Raw genomic sequence first — 20,659 nt, 5'->3', positions numbered from 1 at the left:
CCCACTCTGTACTTGGCTAGTTTTCTGGAAACTAAAAATAAATTTGCCAAACTTCATCTGAGCTTGCTTGGCTCTGCTGAGCCTTTCATCCATAATGAATGTGATGCTTTCACCATCACTGTATGGCCCACGTGTATTAATCCCGCTTTTTTTGTGGTTTGATGATAAAAACCACAGACCTTCACAAGTGCATATAAAATTCAATAAAGCCTTTAAAAGTCTCTGGTTTTGTTTGGCACGTAGATTTTGCAGTTGGGGCAACACTGGAATTTCAAAGGAAGCTTAATACGTTAAATCTACAAGAACCCCTGAACACTGAATCAATTCAACCAAGTTCACCTAACTGGAAACTACCAAACATGTGACCCTGATTGTGATCCTACCCTTTTCCCGTACTGATATTTCAGATCATCTTTTTTTCACAGCTTTATTGAGATATAACTAATATGTAACATTGGTAAGTTTAAGGTGTACAACATGATCGTGATTTGATACACATATATATTATAAAATGATTACCATTATAAGGTTAGTTAATGCATCTATTACCTCACACCTTTTGTGTTCTTGTTGTGACATTTAAAATGTACTCTCTTAGCAACTTTCACATATGCATTATAGTATTAAGTTTAGTCGTTAAGCCCATTTCTCCCAACCCCTGGAAACCACCATTCTACTCTCTGTTTCTATGAATTTAGCTTTTTTAGATTCAACATATAAGTGAAATCGTAATGATATTTGTCTTTGTCTGTCTTATTTTACTTAGGATAATGCCCTCAAAGTTCATCCAAGTTGTCATGAATGACAGGATTTCCTTATTTTTCATGCCTGAATAATATTTCCATGGTGTGTGTGTGTGTGTGTGTGTGTGTGTGTGTGTGTGTGTGTGTAAGCCATATTTTCTTTATCTGACAGACACTTTGATAGTTTCTATGTCTTAGCTATTATATATACTGTTGCAATGAACATGTGGGTATAGCTATCTCTTCAAAATAGTGATTTCATTCCCTTTGGATATACCAGAATACCCAGAAGTGGGATTGCTAGGTTGTATGATAGTTCAATTTATAATTTTTTGAGGGACCTCCATACTTTTTTACATATTGGCTGTATCAATTTACAATTCCATCTATATTACACAAGGGTTATTTTTAAACATAAGCCTTAACATATAAATGACTGATATTTCCTCATAAACAAGCACATTTTTACTTTGGGTATAGTTTATTAACCTTTTCTTACCAAAAAGTATGGAAAGAAAATATGTCTTCTTTCTACCCTCTTCCCTAGCCATAAGCTCTTCTCATTCGAAGACAGCCCTGGTTACCTGTACAGTCAAGAAATATGCATTTATGAATGTGGTTCTGAAGTACATACATATATTTTTGTATTATTTTCACTTTATACAAATGAGAGCATGCTCCATATGCTTTACGCTTTGCTTTTTATCCCCCTTAAAACATATCTTGGACATCACTTCATAGCATTTATTATGGATAAAGAGAATTCAGTTGCATGTATATAACCCAATTATACTACTAGATAATATATTTAAAACATTTAGTTTAATTCTGCCACTGTTCTAATGCTTTCACCAATTAATTTTTTAATGGTACTATTATTCTAAGTATGAGGACACGAAAGGGCTGGGAGGTTTGTTCGCTTACACAGATCGCAGAGATGAAAGGTAGCAGAGGTAGCAGAGGTGTGATCGTTTAGTTCTGAAGCCTGAGTTTATTGGTTCTCGTGGAACCAGTTCTTTGTGGTTCTATGTGTTGCTGCACATCTTGTGAACAGAGACTCTGGCTGCTTTTGTTCCCACTATATTTTCAAGAATATTTGCATAGTAAACAGCTTTGGAAATAGAGAGTGTAAATCTCTTCCAGGTGGATAGAAGCTTTCTTTACTGCCCAGGAAAAATAAAAATAGCATCTTTCTTCATCAAAAAGGACATTGTGTGTGTGTGTGTGTGTGTGTGTGTGTGTGTGTGTGTATTTTTGTAGCCAATTAGAAAAGATTTGAGTTCTCTAAGCTTGAGGTTCATAGCTGTGATCAGATCCACTGTGTGGTCAGCACCCATACCAACCCCTCCGCATTGCTTCCCTTCCACTAGGTACACATGTTGTTCACTTTTCTCAAAATACCTAGGGGCTTTCCATTGTACTGCAAATAGAAGAGTTATGTTGCTGGCATGTATGGCCGGGCCCTATTTGACCTTTCACTTGGTCTATTCCTCCCCGCTTCTGTTCTTCACCTCCCCCTTTTCTCCACAGCACCAGCCACACCACACCTTGTTTCTCAAATGTGATATCTTGTCCCCAAGTTAGTGCTTTTGCAGTCTTCTGTCCTGTACTTAATTACTCTTCCATTAAATATTCCAATGATTTTTCCTTTCTCCATGTGCATCTCCTGAAATATTCCTTCCTTAGAGAGGCCTTGCCTGACCTTCCCATCTAAAATATCCTCATCCAGCATCACTCTCTATTTCTCAGCCCCTTTTACTATTCTTTTTTAAAATTAAATTTATTGGGGTGACATTGGTTAATAAAATTTTATAGGTTTCAAGTATACAACTCTATGATACATCATCTGTATATTGTATTGTGTGTTTGCCACCCAGAGTCAAATCTTCTTTCATCACCATATATTTGACCCCCTTTCTTAATAGTATTGATCATTACATAATATTTTAAGTTCATGTTTGCTTATAAACTGACTCTTCGACTAGTATATACACTCTAGAATGATCAATTCCTCTTTTACTCCACAGTCTAAACCATTAGTTAAAGCATAGTAGGTGTCCAAATAACATTTGTTGAAGAAATGAATGAATAAGAGACTGAAATAAACTTATCAAATAAGACCATTTCTCCCAATCCAATTTGGTTGACCCTCATTTATATATAAATAAGAAATTCATTTTATTTGTATATTTGTAACTCTTCACTTTTCCAAAATACATGCCTAAAATATAAAAAGAAATCAAGTTTGCCTATTCTGAATTTTTCCTCTCTCAAAGTGGACACTATATTTCATATTCCCATTGCATTTGGATCTCTCTTTTTTATGATTCAATGTGTTGATTAGGATGAAACCTTCTGAAGCAGGGCAGAAAAGAATCATCAGATGATAAGAATGCAAATTATAAATATAATCTCTTCCATTAGCAAGTCAATGAAGAAGAGAAAATATTGGTATGGATTATTTGGAGAATGCAAATTGTTACACAGAATGTAAGTCAAAGTAGATCATTTTAGGACTCTGTGTTTTGAGTATATCCAAGTGGATTTGATAAACATAAGAGCAGAACTGTATTGAAAAGTGCCTTTCCCTCCTTGAAAGTCCTGGTTACTTCTGGCATAAAGGATCTAGCTATGACTTTGCTTGAAATTTGTAAATCTTTGTATCTCTTCTTCTGTCCTTACACCCACGTCCAATTTGTCTATATCGTCAGTAAATTAAAAACATTTTATCAACCGAACCAAAGGTGTTCTATCTCCAGTCCTGACAAACTTTTAACCTTCATAAATCTATTCTGAATACTCACATCCCATACCACTCTCACATGACTCTCACATTCATTCTTCCTTCCTGTACTCTTGTAATAGTCTAAATTAGGGGTGTCGAACTCAATCAGAGAAGGGGCCAAAATCTAAAATCCAGCCTAAATTGTGGGCCGAATGGTTTACTGAACAGTCATAAACTGACAATGTCATAAACTGACAGCGGAGTGCAGTGATGACAGCGCTGTGCAGGCCACATTGCAAGGCCTGGCGGGCTGGATTTGGCCCTCGGGCCTTGTGTTTGACACATGTGGTCTAAGTCATAAAAAAAAGAGAGATGCAAATACAATGGGATATATGCCATATACTTCAATTCTATTTGGCATCTGCCAACTTTTTTTTTTACGAAGTATAGTTCAAAAGTAGAACTCTGAAAAGTAGCAGTGTATACATTTAGTGTGTGTGTGTGTGTGTGTGTGGTGTTGCCTTCAAGTGATCTCATGGGTAATAATGGTGATACACTCCTCTGTCTTATGTCTTTAAAGCTTGGCTGAAATCAAGTTTTTATGAAAATAAAATTTCACTCTTTTTACCATCACATTTTAAATCTTTAGTGTTCCTTTCCTTTTTATTAAAGATGAATCCTAAAGATAGAAAAAAAAATTATACCTTCATGTTTAGATAAATTTAAGTTTTTTCATTAAAAAAGAGTGGAAGTTTACAAATGTAAAGTAAAGGTTACTATATCTGTGTGAATGTATATATTATCGAGTATTTTTGTCAAAGATAGCCCAGGAAGAAAAGACAAAGAGGCATTGTTTTGTTGAACCACACAACAATACTTTGAAGTGGCCTCTTTGAACCATTTTCCAAATATTGTGAGTGATTGTTAAGAGCTAGAAGAGCGTGGGAAGACAAATGAAGCAATAAAGCAATATTAAGGTAGTTGTGGTTCGTGTGCGCAAGTATATATTTTTAAATCATTTTAAAAGAAAAGAATGATCTGGCAGTAACACAGAATAGGAGTCAGAGCCCTCAGGCTAGATTCCCATCTGACTTGCCAATGAACTTGGAAGAAGAATGTAGCAAGTTTTGCCTCTTCCACTCTAGTATTGTAGTATTGATAGAACCCATAGGACTAAGTCAGGAAAAAACAAAACAAAAAAAACATCTTACAACTGTAACAGAAACAATCAAAAAGGTATTTGCTAAAGAGAATAAGAAAATATCCCATTAAGTTACCAGTAATAAAAAGCGCATACTATATTTCATATTCCCATTGCATTTGCATCTCTCTCTTTTTTTATGATTTAATGTGTTGATTGGGCTGAAGCCTTCTAAGGCAGAAAAGAATCATCAAATGATAAGAATGAGAAGTTTTTAATAAGACATGAAAAATTCATATTTTCATGTCTTATTAAAAATATTTTAAAGAGAAAACTTCAATATTTGAACCTTGAGTTGATTAAATGTCTTATAAAATGCAGTCTCTTATATTATTGTTCTCACTTTTTGTGTTATTTTCATTTCATCACAATGTTCTTTTGTCATTGGCAGACTCTGAACTCTATATATCTCCTATAATCTCAAAGAGCTATGTCTTTAGAATTTGCCAAGTTTGTATATTTTCTAAGACTTTGACTTAGAATATTTAAGACTGTGGCTTAGACTTTGGGATGCCTTTTAAAAAAATAATAAAGTACATATTTTATGAAAATACTGAATATAAATAAATATTTTAACAGCTACAAGTCAGCTCAGGGGCCATCAGAACATCCACCATGCTTAGTCATTTAAGAGGCATTTCTATAAAGCCTGAGTGGATCCTTTGTAGAAGTTCATGTCCCATGCTCTGAAATGTCCATCAGAGGATCTCAGTAGAAATAAACTTGTGTGACTGTCATCTTCCAGATTAACTGTCTCTGGAGGAGGATCAAAATGAGGGTCTATTTCGCAGCTATTTTTGACTTTGAGGGGCATCTTCTGAACGAGCTGAGAAGACACATTCTTGCATTCTGATTCCTAGCACTAAAGTGACAGTAGCTACTCCTGTGGAGCATTGACTGTCTCTGAAACAGGATCCATATTTACCTTGGTCATCTAGTCCCCAGACCAGGTAAAGATTCATGAAAACAAAAATATTAATTTAGCCCTAGCCAGTTTGGCTCAGTGGATAGAGTGATGGCCTGCAGACTGAAGGGTCCCAGGTTCAATTCTGATCAAGGGCACATGCTGGGTTGTGGGCTCAATCCCCAGTGGGGGGCGTGCAAGAGGAAGCCGATCAATGATTATCTCTCATCACTGATGTTTCTATCTCTCCCTCTCCAAAATCAATAAAAATATATTTTAAAACATAAACAAAAATATATATTAACTTAAATTAATCACTGCAACAACAAAAAGGTATTGACCATGTCTCAGGCACCTTGCTAGATCATTTATTTGCAGTAAATAAAATTTTAGTTATTAAAACATTTGTTCAAAAAACAAAAAATACTTATTAAGGATCTTCTCTGATCTATCAAAACTTAATGGGACAGTTAATATTATTATTTCATTTTATAGATGAAGAATATAAGTTTTAAAGAGTGTATTTGCACAAGGCCACACGCTAAATACATGAGCTTGGATTTGACCTCAGGTGTCCCTGATGCCTAAGACCAAAGGTAAAACTTGTCACTGCCTCCCTGATGCCATCTTTAGCTGCTAAGCATGTTTTCTTAACCTTACCTAGCTCTCAGATACACTTTTTGTATTTTTTTTTTTTTTTTGGAAGCAAGCCCATCCAAACATTCACTGTGACAAAGTAGAAAGGTCAAGGTTTGGGTTGTATTTTTATTTTATTTCTTTGCATACAAATTCTCTCCAGCCACTGTTTGCAAATTATTGCACAAGGTGCCAGGATACCCTGTGACTGTACCGGAGTCAATTTCTTAATAGATCCAGTTCCTGCAATAACAGCCACAGGTCAGAAAATGAGGGAGTTATGGAATAAGTGGTTTGGGGCCTGTGTTTTTTGGCCTGGCACTGGTGAAAGTGTATAATCTGGATAGATGTTAGCTTTACAAACAAACATGACCTCTGGTTTCATTAAAGGAGGAAATAACATTCAAACTTGTTCTCATTAAAGAACTTTACAAAACTAGCATTTGTTGAACTCAAAATGGGCATTAGTTCTGGTGAGCAAAAATGATCACAGGAATGATGGAGCTACCAGAATAATTTTAAGTCTACATTTCTCAAATAATCAAATGGGTGTTACATTAAACATGGGTCTTACCCTGGCCGGTGTGGTGACTAAGTTGGTTGGGCATCATCTGTACACCAAAAGGTTGCAGGTTCAATTCCCTGTCAGGGTACACATCTAGGTTTATCCCTGGTCCAGCGTGTGGGGAAGCAACTGATCAATGTTTCTCTCTCACATCGATGCTTCTCTCTATCTCTTCCTAAGAAAATAAAAATAAAAATGTGTCTCAGACAACTCTCCCTCTCCCTCTCCCTCTCCCTCTCCCTCTCCCTCTCCCTCTCCCTCTCCCTCTCCTCTCCCTCTCCCTCTCCCTCTCCCTCTCCCTCTCCCTCTCCCTCTCCCTCTCTCTCTCCCTCTCTCTCTCTCTCTCTCTCTCTCTCTCTCTCCCCGAGTGGCCAGATTATTATGCATTCAGAGATCATAATAATCTGGCCATTCAATGTATGTACCCCTATGTTCATAGCAGCACAATTCACCATAGTTAAGATTTGGAAACAGCCTAAGTGCCCAGCAGCAGATGAGTGGATTAAAAATCTGTGGTACATCTACACAATGGAATATTACACTGCAGTTAAAAAAAGGAGGAATTCTTACCATTTGCAACAGCCTGGATGGAACTGGAGAGTATTATGCTAAGTGAAATAAGCCAGTCAGAGAAAGATAAATATCACATGATCTGACTCATTTATGGAATATAATGAACAACATAAACTAATGAACAAAAACAGATCCAGAAACAGAGAAGCACCATAAACCTCAGAGGGAAGGTAAGGGAGGGTGTGGGTAAGGGAGAGAGATGAACCAAAAGACTTATATACATGCATATAAACCTAACCTAACCAATGGACACAGACAACAGGGGCGTGAGGGCATGAATAGGGGATGGGGGGGCAATAGGTTGATAAGGACACATATGTAATATCTTAATAAAGTCATTAAAAAATACTGTAAAGCAGAGTAGGTCCAATTTGTGACCTGTGTTTAAAAAATGTTTAAGGGGACATATGTAATTTTTTTAAAAAAAATTAAGTTTATACTGTGGGAAAAAAAACAATAGACTTGTTTCTATTTTTAATCCAGGTTAATCCGTCATATTGTGAAGGAATATGAGAAAGAAAAATTATGTAGTAACATAAAACTACCTTTTATTCACAAGAGATTAATGCAATCTATAGCTAGAAAAAATAGGTCTATGGAATAAAATAATTCATATATGAAAAGATTTTAGTCAAAACCTAATTGTGGCTCATTAAATTTAGCTTTATTTGCTGGAAGACACTATTATTAAGGTAAGGATGTAACTATGCCTTGTTATTTGTATTAAAAGATGTTTATAGTTTTCTGCACTTCAAAAATGTCAGGTTCTAAAATCATGCTATTACTGTGAAAGCAGTAGCCTAACAAAAGACAAAGAGCAGAAAAACACCTGAATAATTTCAATGCATTAGGAAATAGCTATATTCTGTGCTAACATTGAGCAAAGAAACCAAAAGCTTCCTGTGATCAGTTCAGGATTTTTTTTCTTTCACTATTAGGATTGAAGGACATCTGATATCCAGATACTGATAAAGACAGATTTTATCAGCTCATTTGTTCAACTGAAATATTTATTAGGGCTTATAAAGATATGTGATTTTATAAGTAACCTACTTATGAATAACTCACTAACATAAAATTAAAACAAAGCACTAGTAAAGAACTACTTAATTATTGTTGAAAAAGAAAGGTATTGAAAGATCTTAGAACAGATCTTTCTGCTATACATCCTATATACATTCCTTAAAAAGAATTGCACTAAAATGAACAGGGTTTATGTGTGTAATAGAATTCAAAGCAATCCTCTCAAATCTTTGTTGTAATGCCATCTTTAAAAAAACAATCTCGGTAGTAATACTAGCATAGACAAATCTCCACAAACATTTGCAACCAGAATCAAAGTCCTCATCTGATTCTCGGACCTTTAAACCCTGGGTTTGTGCTTTTTCTTTTAGATATAGGTACCAGAAGGCATTTCATTGAGACAAGTCTTTCTAAAACTTTTATATCAAATGATATAGAAATTTATCTGACCAGAGAGGTAAATTTCTATATCATTTGATATTTTTAATTCTGGAATATGTCTTCACAGCTTCTCCATGTGCTGTCAGCTTCCCCAGATAACTTAATTCTACAAAGCACAGCAGTTTTTGAAGCACATTAAACATCTTGTCACAGAACAGAACAGTTCAATGTAGCGTGTTGGAAAGAGAGAAGAAAGATCTTCACACAAGCTGACCAAAGTGGATGAAGTTAGTTTTTGTTTTGTTTCATTTAAAATCAATCTTATTAGTTGATTTTGACATATAATAAAACACATACATTTTAAGTTAGTGACATTTGACAAATGTATTACGATTACGTCATTGACCGCCCTAATCAAGATCCTTTAAATCCTGTGACTTGTGTGGCTTTTAAGTTTTTGAAGGAGGTACCAGTCTCTGCCATTCTCTCCAGGAATGAGCTATGGGTTGTTATTTATTACCTTGGTGAGGGAAGAGAAACTCAAAGACTTCTCCTTGGCCTCCTTCATTATAATAACTCTTTCTATACAGGTCAAGAGACTAATAAAAGGTTTCCATGGGACATAGAATATGCATTTGCTGTACTTACCTAACTGTGGCCGGATTATTCTCCAGAAGAGGTTACTGGGAGATGCGAGTTTATATTCCTATCCACAGCGCATAGTGGGTACGTATAACCCCATAGAGCTACTGAGAGTTTGCATTTGTAGTTTTCAACGTTTTTCTGAATCCATGGTATAAAAAAATCTATAGATAGATTTTATATTAACAATTATTATTTTAATTTGCATTTTGTTATTTACTAATGAGTTTGAGAACATGCTTCAGCTTTCTAACCATTTTTTGGTCTTCATCTGTAAATTGCCTTTTAAGCCATTTGTTCATTATTAAATTTAATTTTTTTTTCCTTTTTATTGAATTTTTGGGAGTGACACTCGTTAACAAAATTATATAGGTTTTAGGGTACAATTCTACAACACATCATCTATACACAGTGTTGTGTGTTCACCACCCCAGGTCAAGTCTTCATTCCACACCATCTCTTCCCCTATGTCCTTCTCTATCTCCCTCTCCCCTCTGGCAATCATCATACTGTTGTATCCATGATGTTTTTCTTTTCCCTTTCTTTTTTTCTCAATCCCTCCACCACCACCCCCAAGAACCCAACCAGTCCCGACAGCTGTCAGCCTGCTTTCTATCTGAGTCTGCCTCTATTTTGCTTATATATTTCCCAGTTGCCTATCACTAGAATAGATAAATACTGTTGAGTTTCTTTGTAAGAGAGTCTTGTGTCCATCACTTTATTGACTTTCCTTGTTTAATTGTTTTCCTAATGATTCTTTTGGCTATATTTTACAAATAGATGTTTATATTTATTTCCTTTTCTTTTTCCTCTTAGTGTTGATCAAAAACTAGTACTAATTTAAACAGGCCAATAATAGAGGACATGTTTATGTAGCCTAAATGGTAAAATAAATACATTTGCTGTTTCCCCAGTAAGTGTAATATTTGCTGATGCTTTGGTATATGTAACCTTTTTAAAAAAATGAAAACCATTTCTTTTTATTTCTAGATTTTCCTTTCTAAAAATGTGTGTGTGTGTGTGTGTGTGTGTGTGTGTGTGTGTATGTGTTTGTTGTTGATTTGAGAATAAGAGAGGAAGGAAGAGAGAGGGAGAGAGAAACATCAATGTGAAAAATCTGACTCCTGCATGATCCCCACTGGAGATTGAGTCCACAACATGGGCATGTTTCCTGAACAATACTGGCCAGGGCTATTTCTAGATTTTCTAATTATTTATTGTAAATATATTTTAAACCTTTATCACGTTTGTTTTTCTATCTTTTAAGAAACTCATATGTTTTTCTCCATGTGTTCATTAAAAATATATTTACCTTGAAAGAGTTCCTGCTATTCATCATTTTATTTCTGGGATTAAAAATACCACTTTATTTTGGTATATTTTGTGAGATTTCCTTAGTTAATATTTTTATTTACTTAGTTAATATTTTGTTTAGGATAATTGCATTTATGTTTCTAAGGCAAATTATTCCTTATGTTCTTACCTTTTTGTGGTCCTTGTTTAGTTATGGAATTATATTAGACTAAACCTCTAGCATAAGCTGAGCAATTCTGGCAGTTTTTTAGTTTCTAGAAACACAAATGTAATATAGAAATAACTATTCCTTAAAAGTTTGAGGAATTAATTAACAGTCTGGATTTTTGAGAAATGTCTGTGTGGGTAAAATGATTACTACTTCTATTTTATCAATACTTTTCTATTTAAGATTTTTATTCCTTTTTGTACCTTACGGTATTTTATATTTTCCCCATAATTTATTCCATTTAATTAAGTATTCAATTTTACTAACAAGTTCTTGTTTATAATAATCTTTATTTAAGTTCTTGAAAAAATATTTATAAAGTTAATTTTTTTCTTCTAAGTACCATTTGGTTCACATATACATTTTATCTTTTAGATATAAATATCTCGCAATTTTTTATATGATTTCTCTTTTTATCTAAATGGCATGTGATTTTTGTTTTTATAAATGTGAAATTTTGTTAGATAGTTTTTTATAAAATTCTACTTTATTTATGTTATGGCCAAAAAAAATCATAGTCTGTTTGCTATTTAAGCTTTGGGATTTATTCAAGATTGGTTGAGCAGTAGTGGAGGTCAGTTTTTATAAATTATATATATATGATAAAAATGTATATTCTTTATTGGTTTAGATCTTTATAAATATCTAATAGTTTGGACTTATACATTTTATTGTTTATATCTGATTTGTTTGCCATTCTTTTGTTCTTGATTTTCTTAATGTTTTTGAAGTTATATTTTAAAAATCTCTAACTAGAATGATTAATATATCTATTTCTCCATGCATTTCTGTTAGTTGTACTTTTACATATTTTGAGGCTATATCATGGAATATATCATCATGATGAACCATTATATCCTCCCCCTTTATTGTTCCTTTTACCAGTATATAAGATCATCTGTGTCTCTTTTTATCTTTTTTTTTTTGTCATGAATTCTATTTTGTGAGAAATTAGTACCTAGAGATAATTATACAGTTCTCTTTTTAAATTCTCTGTGATCCAAATTTTCTGACTTCTGTAATGAACTTTTGTTGAGTACATGTTCTATTTTATCAGTGAATAAGACAGTAATTGCTTCTTAAAACAAATGTGCACTATGAAGAGAGAGCTTTGAAGATGGATACTTAGAAATTGTGTGTGTTGCTTTAGATTTTTGGTTGCCAACAATAACATGGAAGGAAACTGTTTCCCAGAAGAGCCCTCTGTGACTCCAGACATCACTGCTGTGCTTCACCTAAACTCCTCACCCACAAAATTAAGAACATGGTAATTTAGTTGTTGCTTTATGTTATTCTATTTTGGGAAGATTTTTTGTTTCAGTAGTAGATAATGAGACAAATAATCATTGAGTCAGAATTTGTATATACATACAGGGATGTGCAAGAGTAGGTTAATAATAATAATAAATTCAACAATTAATAACAAGAATAAACTCTCCCAAACTCACAACTGTAAACCTATTTTTGCATACCCCTATATATACACATGTATACATGTATGTATACTTCCATACATATGTGTGTATATACGCATGCATATGTGTATAGACACACATATTTGTATGTGTGTAACGCATACATGTGTATGTGTGTATACATGCATATATGTGTATATGTGTATACATACATATATTTGTGTATATGTAATGTTGTATGTGTCTTAAAATAAATATGTAAAGTAGATTTCAATTATCCACTCAATATTTAGATATAATTATATCATGCATCTATATAGTAGTATGATAATTTTAAAAGAAATCCAATTGTAACTTAAATGAATTAGTACTCTCACTTGTTCACTGCTTTGAAGCAAACTGGTATGTCAAATAAAACACACACACACAAATACAAATGGATTTTTTGATTCTCATCTAATGGTCTTTTCCTCATACCACATTGCTTTGTCTTTTGTGTTTTATAAAAGTCATGCGTTTTAGAATGGACCAGTCCAAAAGACATAGATTCAGAAACCTCGATTTTTGTCTTAAAGTTTTACCTAATTATGATCTTCCTGTCTTATAAAAATCTGTATCATACACAGCAATGTATTTTATTTTTGAAAGCAAGTACTTTTAATAACATGAGTAAAATTACAATTACTTTTAATAAAGCACAGTGTTATGGAAATACATTTATATGAATGTGCAGATTATTTATAATGCTGAAAGTCCTCATTTGATTTTTTAAAATCCCATAACATGATTTTATTAGAAACATCACTGGAACTTGTTTTTTTTTCTAACATATTTTTGACCAGATAGTACTTCTATTAGAGAGAAAATAAGTCAGTAAGAAAGCAGTACCTAGATATAAAATGAGTAAAATGTCTTAATTATGGAGATGTTCTATTTTAAGATGGAATTTCAGAAGTAGGCATTGATGTTCTTTAACCAAAAGGGAAAAAAATTACATTCTGAGCATTTAATTCTCATCAATAGTGACTTTAATCCTAAGTGGGAGAGGGTTCCCTTTTTAAAGATCAAACGTGGAGCTAACGAATAACTCTTCCTCCTGCTGCTTAGTTCTGAGGTTCAAAAGATTACCAGGTGGCTTTTACCAATCTATGGAAAGCAAAGGATTTTTGCCTCAATTAAATGCTACTTTTCCAATCTATTTGTGCAGGGGATTTAGGCATTGAAGTTCCTAACTCAGTTTAATAGGTGTGACTGGATTTCCATTTACCAATTAAAAATGCACCTTTAAGCTGTCCTAACAGCGACTCCCAGGGTTTTGATCTTCCGCTAGACTGAAATGACATAAAAAGTGTTATGGTTAGCCAGTTTTAACTTAACTGTGTTTCTGCTCTAAGTAGTCCTGCAAACATGGCATTGTCCATCTATCCCCCTTGAGATGTTCCATCCCTTTGTGATTACTCAGAGTGGCCACTAAAGGTCACTCTTACTCTATTTTCTCACCCCACTTTTGAAACCTGAGCCCAGGTATTACCATCTTTGCAGCAGCGAAGGATGCAATCTTGGGATGGGATATTTGGGGGCCAAGAAGGACTAGTTAGCGTACCCACCCAGTCGAGGAAGAAACAAAACCTTCCTGTGTAAGTCAGGAGTTTGAAACAGATCTGTGTTATATGCCCACAATAATGCATTTTTAGGAAAGTTACCATGATGCATAAAACATTTATTTTAAAGTGAGTACAGGACAAATGTGAAATTCGGTGATTATATTCTGACCCAGAATGAAAATGGTTTATTTAAAAGAGAAATAAGTCATTTTAAAGAAACAGAACATCTCAAATGCTTATTGAATTAATAAGTAAAACTGATCCTATTTAAAGAGGAAGGAGAGAAGTTTGAAAACAGCGGTTGCCAAGAATACAACAGCTTGAAACGTCTGTAAAAGCGAAGGCATTACACATAAGACCCATTTTACACATAAGTGTTTGGCGTATTTAGGAAGTGCTCATATTTAAAAGTCTTTGATTTCTTAGGTAAGGGAAAGACCATATTATTTTTCACAATTTACAGATGATACTTCAAATAACCAGTAAATGTGCTTAATCTCACTAATGAAAAGGGGGACATAAAGAAAAACAATTAAAGGAGTGCTTAATTTTAAAATGAAAAAATGTAAATGAGGAAATATTAAGTATTGATATTGTGAAAAATCAGTATAAATTACAATTAGAAATTCCTGTTTATTAGACTTTACTTTCATAAAGCTGTAAAAATGAAAAGAATTTTAGTGCTATGAAACTGTAAAACTCCTTCCTCTTTAAATAGGATCAGTTTTACTTATTAATTCAATAAGCATTTGAGGTGTTCTATGTGTTTCCTTAAAATGACTTTTTTCTCTTTTAAATAAAACATTTTTCTTCTGGGTCAGAATATAATCACTGAATAATAATGGACATCATTAATTTAATGTGGCCAATGAGGTATTTTACATAAATTAATTTGCTGTTAATTTGGTTTAAAATTAACAGCAAATTTAGGTCCAGCTCTATTTTCAATATTTCTTTATTTGAATTTCACTTCTACTGACACCAGTGGGCTCCTCCCCAAGATTATGCACCATCTTATTATGTAGCCCAGGCATTCATTTTATCTAGTTGCTGAGTTAAAAATCTAGTGGCCACTCATGGTTCTTTTCCTCACACGCCTTTAATCCATTTCTGATGTCCAAGAGGGCACCACCCACATCCATTACCAGGTTTATATATTCTTAGGACGTTTTCTGACATAACAATCCAGACTGAAGGGTTTGGTAGAATCTGTTTTTCCTCCAGCACTCTCTTGATAGTTCTATAATAAAAAACAAGCAAGGATGGTTTAGAAGCCAATATGTCAAACCTTTCAGATGCTTCAAAATTCAGTTTGTGCCATATTGTTCTTACCATGCTAAATTCTTTACCACTCACTTGGAAGGGAATTTATTATGTTCAAGGAGGTGATGCGGAGGTCTGCTCCGCTGGTTTTCAGCATTACAGAGGCTGAGGTGAATAAACTCAGGGGAGAGCACATCAGAGAAAGGACTCCACGAGGAGTCTGTAGAAGCTCTTCCCTCTGGGGCACGATGAGAGGGGAGAGAGTTGAGGTGAACAAGGATGATGCACCCCTCTCTGGTAGAACCCCAGAAAGATGGTGGGCTCATGAAATCCTGTAAGATTCATTGAATAAGCTCCTCTATGAGATCCCCAAGCAAAGGATTCTCTTGTTCCTCTTATGTTCCCGTTTCTGACTTACTCCGTGATCTGCTCCAGCCTGCCATGTGGCCTGGAAGCAGCATGACCCATAGCTATGCGTACCCTACATGCATTAGACTGCAGCTGGGGACATGAGCTGAGCTGGCCAGATGCTGGACTGGGCCAACTTTGACTTGGGACAGAAACTCTGGGCAGTGGCTCTCATCCCAGCTCTGCTGAAGACAAAATGGGACTTGTTCCATGGCAGGCTGAAGGGAGATGGAATTTTGAAGGGGAACTCCCTTAATATTACATCATCAATAAAGCTGTCCGGGATCACTCATCCTCCCGGGGGGGCCTCAGGACAATCCTATTCCCGTGGAACACCGGGAGCTCTGTTTCCACCAGCAACACGGGGACACGGAGGACACCCCACCAATAACAAACTGAATAAATCTAAAGATCTAATGGGCTTTATTGAGTGATCCGTGAATCGGGCAGCATCCCATCTAGTCAATAGGTAGATACCCTGAGAAGTTGTACAAATTAGGAGGTTTTTATAGGCAGAAACTGGGCAGGACGAGACATTTATTAGCAAAAGAGAAGAAAGCATTGCTTCTGGCGAGGGCACATTTCTTGGGGGAAGGGTGGCAGGGGTCTTAGTAGGAAGACTACCTCCCTAGTGTTGATCAGGAAATTCCAGTTTGATTGGTTCCTGGGAGGGACTGAGACTGCAGGGAAGTCTTGGTCCCTTATCCTGGGGACAAGAAACTCCATCCTCAATCTGGTGTTTGTTTATTTTAGAACAGGAATTTCCCCTTTTTAATTTGGTATTTTCAAATTTCACTACATTGTTGTCCAGACATGGTTTTCCCCCGCCCCCTTGTCTTTCTTCTTTGATGTGCTAAGGACTCTTCCAATCTGAGATATTGATTCCTTTATTCATTCTGAGAAGTGCTTCTTTATTGTTCCGTCAAGCACTCCCTCCTCTCAATTTTACTTGTATTTCTTTCTGAGACTATTCAGATGTTTTATTTATAGGGCAGGTAAGGCTTCCATGCAATCTCAGCTGAGGACCATGAGGAGACGAGGTTTGGGACTTCAGAGAGGAGGAAGGCTATTCCCATGGAGATGGAAAGGCGCGTGTTTGGGAAGTCAGTGTGTGCGGGGCCGTCTTTCACAATGGGAAACAGCGAGGACTTGGATCAAAAGGGCCTTTCTAGGTTCCTCCCTGTCTATCACACATCTATCTATATAAATAAAAGAATAACATGCAAATCAACTAAATGGCAGAAGGACCAGAACCAGTCGCTATGATTTAAACTGGCCACCTCCTGGTCCTTCCCCCCAGCTGGCAGGCTTTGATGGATAGCAAACAGGGAACTGGCAGTGGGTGGCGGTGGGGGGTGGGGCCAGCTGCCAGCAGCCAGGGAAGATGGCCCTGATCCTAGACCAGGCCTAGGGACTGAATGTACCCGAGCATGAATTTCACATGCCAGGCCTCCAGTTAGTTTATATTAAACTATAATTATCTATAACAATGTCTCACTTTCTGGAGCAGGTCCTCTATCCAAATTATTTTAGGTAGTTAGAGGAAAATTGAAAGGTTTTTTTCTGAGTCTTTCTTTTCTAAAAAATAACCAGCTTTAAAATAATCAGTATCCCAAAAGGAGTATTTCAGGGTGACAAACTCTTCTCCTTGTTCCGTAAACGAAACTTCCAATTCTGTACTTCACAGATTATTTTTTCATACCACCTATTATGTTCTTTATTTAATCTATTATACCCTCCACACAATATTTCTACTTGGTTTTTCTTATGTTTTTTTATCCTTGTTGCATATTTCAATTAAAGTTTTACCCCTTCTGGTTAAACTAAATTATATTATTTGGTCATTTATTCTACTTTGCTTCCACTAGAATAGGGATTCTAATTTATTTGTAGTTTTGAAATAGTCATTTATTTTTAAGTCTCTCTTTTATCTCTCCCTCTTTCTATGCCTGTTAGATCATAGTCCCCCAAGGTTATTGGATAATCTACGTGGAAATGCACAAAGGAAAAGGGAGGTGGATTTTGTAGTCCCTGCTGGTTCAGCATTTTGGTAGAAATTGTAACTGAAACCTCTCTTCTCTTCTTTCTATTCAATTTTACAGATATGATAAAGAACATATGCTCTGACCACAATGCAATAAATGTAAGGTCATAATAAAAAATATAAATAAAATTAACTTGGACTTTTTTATAATTGTCAAATAACGCAAGAGTTAGAATGAAATCAATATGAAAAATTTAAAAGCGATACAAGTATATTCCAGTAAAACACTGTATATATCAAAATGAATAGAGCTGTAAAAGTCATGTTTTAAGGGACTATTGCAGGGGTCGGCAACCTTTAAGACACAAAGAGCCACTTGGACCTGTTTTCGAAGGAAAAAAAAAACCTGGGAGCCGCAAAACCATTGCGACATTTAAAACAAATATAACACTGCATATATTGTTTCTTACCTTAATGCTATATACCGGATCGTGTAGAAAAAGGATTTTTTCACTTAACAAAAAGAGCCGCAGGTTGCCTACACCTGGACTATTGTTTTTAAGTGTATTTATTAGAAAATAAGATGGCTATAAATTAGTAACTAAATGTCTAATTTATGAATTTAGAAAATGAGTAACACAATATGCCTAAGTATATTATTATAAAGAAGAAGAAAAGAAGATCAATGACATAAGCCACTTAATAGCAAAGACACAATAGAGTATCAAACATACAATAGAGTAGGGGTGACATGAGAAAAGTGGCTGAATAAGGAGCCCCAGAGCCTCCTTCCTCCCACAGAGAAATCAATTCAACAATACATGAATCTCCATAAACAAATTTCTCAACAAATAAGAGGATATAAATTTTGAAAATATATTTAAAAGGGACAAATACTTTGAGATCTGTGACTTACCAATTCAGAATCAAGAAGAAATTAACAGCCTTAATAGTCTTGGAACTACTAAAGAATTAAAGTAGCATCCTCAAAATAAAACTTTAGGCACAAATAGTCTCATTGGCTAATGTACTAAACTTTCAGAAAATAGATGACGATTAACTTAAGAAAATTTAAATTCCACACTCCTAGGATACAAGTGATCATTCTATCACCCTGATAACAGTAAGTTCTAGAAGTGTCTTTAATGATATTTAGTTGATAGATGACAACTCACTTCAATCACCTGTGTCTTAAAACTGACCAATAAGTGACAGTCTTACACTTAGAACATGAGTCAATTGGCCACAGACTCACTGCACATCATGCTCCTAAAACTGATATTAAACTACTCCTTACTGTGTGACCAACAACAAAAAACACACTTAGGTAATTAATGGAAAACATTCTTCAAATATTGATGATAACCACTCCTGCTTCTATAACCAATATAAAGCATGCTCTACAAATGACAACAATCTATGTCTGCCCCTATACCCAACACAACACAAAACAAAATCTTTGCCAAAATCCTGTATAAAGAAACAATACTTTACTCAACCAAACCAAGTATGACTCTCGTTGCCCTTCATATTCTGGCCTTCAGACCAATAAGCATGTTAACCAGGTACCTTGTATTCAAATTTTGATTTGTAGTGCTGTTGTTACTACTTGTTATTGTGTTTTTTAAATATATATTTTATTGAGTTCAGAGAGGAAGTGAGAGGGAGAGAGAGAGATAGGAACATCTGTGATGAGAGAGAATCATTGGTTGGCTGTCTCCTGCATGCCCCCCACTGGGAATCGAGCCCACAACACAAACATGTGACCTTGACTGGAATCAAACTGGGAACCCTTCTGTCTGCAGGCTGATGCTTTATCCACGAGCCAAACCAGCTAGGGCTGTTATTATTTTTTTTAAACACTAGAATTTTTAAGCAGTAGGCTTTTACATAAGGCAATTAGGCCTAAATCATAGTATATGACAATTAGGCCTTTTGGTTTGGAAGGGAATTTTATGGTAAAGAAAATTAGATATATGCTTTTCTATATAGTTTTTTGTTGCTGGTTGTTGTTGTTGTTCCACTATTGGATAAATTTTAGTTAATCTGCTTATTCTTTCCTTTTTCTTTTGCTTGACTATTTGTATAGTCTAGTCTCATGTGCTTTTGTTTGCCCTGAATTGTCTTGTGTTGAACACATAAGAGAGAGCTTCATAAGGAAGCTAGAAAAAACATGCTAGCAGATCATGAATCTTAACAGACTAGAGGGACTAAAGTCTTTAAGCAATGACTTGTCATGGATCAGAAAGACAAATTTATGGAGATATTTCGTATTTGGCCCTAAATTTTGAAAAGAGACAGTGGGAATGACCACATTATAAAATACATGAGATTAAGATAACACTGGACAGCTTCAAATTGGCATTTGACAAATTCTTCCCTGAGGCTACACATCATACTCAGGACACATTCGCCTTCTTAGTAAACAAACATTAATAATAAATCTTTCCTAAGATGGCAAAGGATATGACCAATTAATGCCTCATCCATAACTTTATTTCCTTGACCAAGCCCAGAAAATCTTCCAGAGAGCCTTCCAGTCCTTTTTATAATACTTTATTTATTTCCTTGTAGTCATTTAATGTTATCTAATAACTGTTGACCAGAATATTAAATTATTCTACATGAGCTTTGTCCCAATAGATGATACAATGAATGACTCAAAGCCAAAAAAAAACAGGATAAAATCATGCTGACTGAAACTCAGTGGAAAAAAATCAGACTTCTGTAAATAAACTGCATTTTCAAGGGAAATCAACAAAAGACATGGAAATCTGGACAGTCGCTGATGGTCTCATGTGCAGTTTTAATTAAGAAAAAAACAAAAAGGAATGGGAACCTGAACATTTTAAAAGTTCCCACACTACTGAGAAATTGTTGATTCTTCTATAGGAGGGGTGGGGGATATATAAGATCTTTGAAATCATTTTTTCTGGCCTTGCCAAAGCCTTAGGGGTGAGTTAATTAAATGTCTGACACAATAGAGCAGGCTGACTTTAAGATGATAATTTTGTATGGCCCACATACGATGTGATACATACCCAAATGGTCCTTGGGAGAAAAATAGGTT

At 35.0% G+C, this 20,659-nt stretch overlaps 1 long non-coding RNA gene across 2 annotated transcripts in view; it reads right to left on the bottom strand.

Moving 5' to 3' along the window:
* Positions 1 to 9,528: 9,528 nt before the first annotated feature.
* The window catches only part of LOC311623411, a 28,632-nt gene continuing 17,501 nt past the window's right edge, over positions 9,529 to 20,659 (bottom strand). Inside the window, exons 3-5 of one of the 2 annotated variants that reach the window (XR_014795143.1) lie at positions 15,080 to 15,174; positions 13,613 to 13,661; positions 9,529 to 9,557 (exon numbers count right to left, since the gene is read on the bottom strand). This is a non-coding gene — a long non-coding RNA (uncharacterized lncRNA). Of the gene's footprint in view, positions 9,558 to 13,612; positions 13,662 to 14,859; positions 15,175 to 20,659 lie in introns of those variants that run through there. The other variant, XR_014795144.1, reaches the window with a different exon arrangement.

The sequence above is a fragment of the Pipistrellus hanaki genome (genome assembly GCF_964339955.1).
Source record: "Pipistrellus hanaki genome assembly, chromosome: 5".
Taxonomy (NCBI): Eukaryota; Metazoa; Chordata; class Mammalia; order Chiroptera; family Vespertilionidae; genus Pipistrellus; species Pipistrellus hanaki.
The sequence above is the reverse complement of the archived record's forward strand: the minus strand, read 5'-3'. Positions and strand labels throughout refer to the sequence as shown.